Source organism: Thermobia domestica, chromosome 2, assembly GCF_964235325.1.
Source record: "Thermobia domestica chromosome 2, izTheDome1.hap1.1, whole genome shotgun sequence".
NCBI classification, from domain to species: domain Eukaryota; kingdom Metazoa; phylum Arthropoda; class Insecta; order Zygentoma; family Lepismatidae; genus Thermobia; species Thermobia domestica.
This window is the reverse complement of record NC_137455.1, coordinates 23,839,862-23,846,095: the sequence shown is the minus strand read 5'-3', so window position 1 is coordinate 23,846,095 and position 6,234 is coordinate 23,839,862.

The following is a 6,234-nucleotide window of genomic DNA, read 5'->3' as shown; positions in this document are numbered from 1 at the left end:
AAGACATTTGCCTATTTAATCAGCGAGTAAAATGCTCTTCATGGACCCATACGGGATATTTAGTTCTTCGTAAAGCTCTCGAATGGTCGTTCGCCCGTTTGAACAAATCATTTGTGGCACTTATTGCAAATTTTCAATCTGTTTTTGATGTCGAAGGACGTAGCGATCGTTGCTCGTTTTTAACCGACTCCTTGCCCTTTTGAATCGCTCAAACCACTTGTAAACAGTCATCAATACCACTGCTTCATTACCATACACTGATTTTGACATTTCATGAGCTTTTTCGGCACTTTTTTTTTTTTTCAGTTTAGAACAAAACTTAATATTGGCACGCGACAGACACTCTTAACACGTCCTCACTCTTCTGGCTTTAGAAGCCAACTAACATGTCACAACTCGTTCCAACTCGACACCGACTGTACCAAAGGTTTAAGCTACCGGACTTACTAGTGGAAATGGATACAACGCTGATAGGTGGCGCTGTGCAACTTCATTAACCGTACTTTTCGATCACACCTTGTACACTAGACTCTCACTAATCCGGCCATTCCTGGCACATATGGGTTCCGGGTTAGCGGAAGTGCCGGATTATTGAGTGTCTGACATTTATTTGATTTATTTATTTATCTTGTTTTTTTTATTTAATTTGAAAACATAGGGAATATAGTGTGCTGTAGTTCATTAAATCGAAGGATATAATTTTAAAACATAGAGGATATACTTTATTAAATCCAAATATACATTAATTTTCAAAGAAAACTTAGTCCTTGAGTATTATCACTCACTATCAAACATGTCCCTAATTTTTTAACTGTTGCAATGATGGTATACGCGACGGTGGCATGCTTTATCACGCAACCGAACTGTAAAGAATGCTACAATTTCGAATAAGTACAGTATATAAAGCATTGTTTAACTAAGCATTGTTGCGCATGCGCACGATAATTCATTGTGCACGTATTTTTGGTTGGATGTGTGCCGGATTACTGAGAGGCCGGACTACTGAGTGCCGGATTAGCGAGAGTCAAGTGTATATTCAACACAAAACATAGCAAACAGTTTGTCAGCCACAAAGAACAGCTGGGCGTTTAAAAGATTCCATTATGTTTAATAGCTTGGGGTTTCATAAAATCTAAACCTGGCTCTGAATACATTGAAAGATGTGCTTTATTAAAAACTGCTTAGGTAGGTATTTTGAAACCAACTATTTTTTTTAACCAAGGTTCTCAATGAATCCTTAATTGCATTGGGATGTTTCTCCTTACTTTCGTATGTACAGGTGTACTTAATATGCACTGTTTTGTATCTTCAGATATATTTGTTGATGCATGTGATTCATTTCTACAACTTCAAAGACTTTTTCCTAGATTTGTCGACGAGCAAAAGGGGAAGCAAAATTTTCTATTACCATGATGGTAAATGGAGGACGGAAATTGCTGATGATAATAACATACTCTATTTTAACACAGCACCTACATCATTTCAAATCAAAGCTTTTGTATTAGTAACATCTCCTCCTCTTATCCCCGTTTCTCCTTTTGCTTTCTCTTATTAGTTTCCCCTTTGCACCTTTCAGAGGAAAAAAGAAAGTAGGGGGGAAAAGTTGCCCAGTTTACCTTTCAGTTGCAAATGTGTTCTGGTCGGGATTATACGCTGTGTGACTCGTGAAGGTATCACCAAAAAATGAACAAGGAGGAAAACAAAAGAAACAAGACACACATACTCTTTCGAACATACACATACATATATATAGATTCAATGAGTAGTAGTAGGTATCACATTAGATCATGTGTTTTAGTTAACAAAAGCAATACCATGTAACAAAGTCATAAAAAAGTCCCTTTCTGTAATGGATTTCTCATCACTGTTTCTGGGAGAGGGATTTTCTCCTTGCTCTTTGAAGAGGAAAAGCTGGAACACAGAAGGAACTCGGTTCAACTAGTATTGCAACAAAATTAATACGTATTCTATTCGTTACATTGAATAAATTGAAGAAAAGAGAAAAAAAACTACAATCGAACTATTCAACCTAAACACACTTCGCTTTCATGTGCTGTAACTTAATGCTAGAAACATACGAAGGATTCTGAGCCCATACATTTGAATCTACTGCTGAAGGAACTTGCAACTCTTTGAACTGATCAGTAGCAGAAAATGTTTTCATTATACAGTATTAACGCTCTTTGTTCCCAGGACGAATACCTTCTTCACATGTTCCTGTTTCTGACAGATTAAAGGACCCGCCGAAATGATGCTGTAAAGCTCTATATCTTCCCCCACCCACCTCTACTACTAGCCCATCCACTATTAGTCTTGTAATTCCACCTAAGCACCGCCTCTCAGTGTGCTATGTGTAATCCTAATATTTGCTTTGTATTACATTAATCTACTCAATAATTTAATATATTCTAATTAATTAATTTACAAATTAATTACAATATATTAATTATTAAATTGAATAATTAATGGATAATATATAGATGTTTCCATTATTCTCTATATTAGAGTATTAATACTTTAATGCTACATTAATTCAGCAACACTTACTTATCTTTATGTACTATATTAATAATGTAGTTGGTAAAAGCAGATATGTATTGGGGCATATATGGGAGTTTATGGCTTATACCCACCTAATATTTTCATAACCCAACGTATATTCGCCTTACATTTACGAAAGAACGAGAAGATAGGTGAGTCACATGCTGAAAATTGAATACGTATACTCTTTACTTCCACTGTAGTAATTTTGTCGACTGTCCTAAATAAATCCATGGGTTTTTATCGTGGTACTTCCGTTTCCTACCAAATTTTTATTCCACCAATACTTCTGCCTTAATCAGGTGTCTTCTTTAGCCTAATAGCCATAATAATCGTGGGACGTTAAACTGAAAGATTTCAAAGATTTTGTTCCAAATAAAGAAAACAAAAGTGTATTCGTGTATGACTAGGGATGCGCACGATACAAGATTTGAGGCTGTCTCGTCTCGAAAATGTGCTGTAAAAGTGATGTATCGACTCGAAAAATGTATTTTTCTCTATTGGAAGAGCTGTGTCTCGACTCGAATTTTGTCAGGAAAATTCTGTCTCGACTCGTCTCGGGCGCATCCCTATGTATGACTAATTCGACCTTTATTTTGGAAGAATTCCTCTATCAACTCTATTATCTATCAACTATTCATCTATTTTCATCCTTTACAGTTGTAGCCAAATGATTTGATGGAAGATAAACAAATAGCAAATTCTTTTGCTATCGCGACATAATTGAAACCGTCACTTCCATAACCACACAAGACCAGCTGATGAGACATTAAGAAACTCAATAAAAATTGAATATTTGTTGGAAATGTGAACTTGGAAATCAGATTTTTTTTTCATACTTATTGACATTTATTATTCAGTAAAGCGTAAGTATGAAAAAGTCTGATTTCCAGGTTCACATTTCCAACAAATATTCACTTTTTATTGAGTTTCTCAATATCTCTTCAGCTGGACTTGTGCGCGGTTACGGAAATCACGGCTTCAATTCTTTTGGTACCTCTGTCACGGAGACTTTCAAGAGGAAAAGGGGAGAAAACATGATTACTTTATGGAAGTTCGAGGCGAACATTACTAATCTCATACTGGAAATGAGAGACAACAAAAATCTGTAATCAAAAATCGAAAGCTAAAAGAGCCAATGTAAATCAGAAAGTAAAGGCCTGCATAAGATGATAATACAGTACAAAACTTCATTCCACTTAGCAGTACGGCGGCCGCAAAATGTTCTAACTCTATCGCCTATGGAACCCCGCAAGTTCAATGATGGGTTTACAAAAGCTCTCCACTAACTTCTGTCTTTAGCCAACTGGATCCAGTTTCTACTATGTATTCCTATTTCTACGAGATCCATCTTAATAACGTCCCCCTATTTGCGTCTAGGTTTTCCTAATGGTCTTTTTGTCGATTAGATTTCCAGTTAAAACTTTGAAAGGGTTTCTACTTTTTTTCATTTCTGGCTACATGACCTGCCTACCTGAGTCTTCTAAGACTTGATGACTAACAAATGATGACCCATCGTTATGAAATTTCCTTTATTCTTCATTTCCTTTCATCTTGGGTCCGAATATTCGTCTCTGGATTTTATTTTCAAATCCTTTCAGTCTGCGTTCTTCTCTCAGAGAAGCGACCATGTTTCCCAACCATATAGCATACAGCATAATGTTCTTCCATGGATATCTTAAGTAGTTCTTAAAAAGATCTCTAGCAACCGAACTCTCAAAGAGCTTGCCATCCAAGATCCATCGTTGATTGCCTCAGAAAGATCACAGAATTTATTATAATAAACAATACAATTATTGGTTATAAATACATAGTTATAGTGAGTACAAAATTAAGAAAGTATGATATCGAGAAAAGCGCTATAAAATTAGTTAAAAAGAGGAAACCGCGAATAAACACCAGAAATAACGGAATTTATTATTTTAATTACTTCAGGAGAGTAGAGCAAAGTACTTTAGCTAACAGTTCAAAGTAGCGCTATTAAAATTCGAATAGTTGATCTTCTGAATGTACGTTATTCGAATATTCGAACAAAATTTATTTTTCGAACAATGCTTCGAAAATTGAAAAATACGTGTTCAAATATTCTAGAATTCGAATAACAGAAGAAAATATTCGAATAATTATTGTTTTAACGAATATTTGAAAATTGTTCGAAACAATTTTAACAGCCTACTAGTCCAAACAAAAGTGAATTTGTTGTTTCATTGTGTAAGTACAAAGAGAAGATGAATTTGTAATCTTTTGTATTTTTCGAGGGTTGCCTTTAACGGAAACCAGAATAAAAGGTTAGTTACACCCCTTCAATCTTACGCCACTCCGCACTAGTGAAAATGGTTAATTTTTGCAAATTTGTTTTAGTGAACTTTTATGTTTATGATTGTTCCTTCTACACTATCACAGACGATGTTTTCTCTCAAGTCCTGTTCCTCGTGTTTTTATCTTTTTCAAATATCCTCATAGATTGTAATCGGGTAGAGTCAGGCCTTGTGAGTGCGGTTGACAGTTTTGTCGAAATAACGCTGTCACCGAAAAAGGACTGAATTTCTATTGTGTTGATGTGTGATGTCATTTCGTTCTGCTGCAAAAATATTCAATATTGTGTTTCTCGTAGTGGAATTGTTTTACAAAAAATGTTGAATTTAATTGTTTCCAGCTGTTGTATTGGGTTTTTGCGTCATGAAGAAGACGTAACAAATTATGTATGGCAGAGACATCCCTCACCAATCACCAATCTTCTGGGCAAGGGGGCCCATGGGGGGCAAGGTGGGGCGCTCGCCCCCCTAAAGGAAATTGTACTTCGGAATATCGAAAACCCAAAAGAATTTTTAGAATAGTTACATCAAAATTTGAAACTATATTTGAAATGTCGCTTATACTTGCCCCGCCCTTGGAAACCACAACATGGGCACCCTTGCTTCTGGGTATGTATGGATTCTTACAAAGGCAATGGTTTCCTTTAATGTCAGTAGTATCAGAAATCAATTGATTTTTATCAAAGAATTACATTTTGAAGCGAGCAATGCAATTAAAAAAAAACGGCTTAGAACTCTCTACTGCAATACAACTGTTACAGTTAGTAATAACGCAAATGCTTCCAGCAAAAATTGAAGAAGTATGCGTGAAATGCAGTCAAATGTTGAAGAAAGAGGAGATGTCCAAAATTTGTATAAGACGCAAATCAATTGCTTCAAGGAATAATGAATATAGACTTTCTCGGCTTCTCAGCAAATGACATTTTATCATAACCACTTTCAATCCGAAGTTCAAGTAGAACTCGGGCACTGATGTAGTCCTAGAATATTTACTAGGTATACCGAACCGTTTTCAAAATTATAGCGTATATCGAACTCCATAAAGGATTGTTTTTCAGTAAATTTAGATTAATACACGATGAAGTACAAAAATATTAGGTAAGTATACTTCTGTCCGTATACATGCAAACGGACGTACTCAGAGTCCAGCTCGGAATATTGTAGACTTATAGCAATTCCATCCAACAATGGCAATAAATAGTATTGTATTCATATTGAAATTAAAAGTTAAAAGATATATTTGTCATATATTTCGCATGCCTATTTTTACTATTACCTGGTACACCTTTTTTTAACCTTTTAACTGCCACAATGTATTAGCAAAAACTATATCCCTGGGGCAAAACGTAATTATGATTTTTCTCATTATTTGGACCGA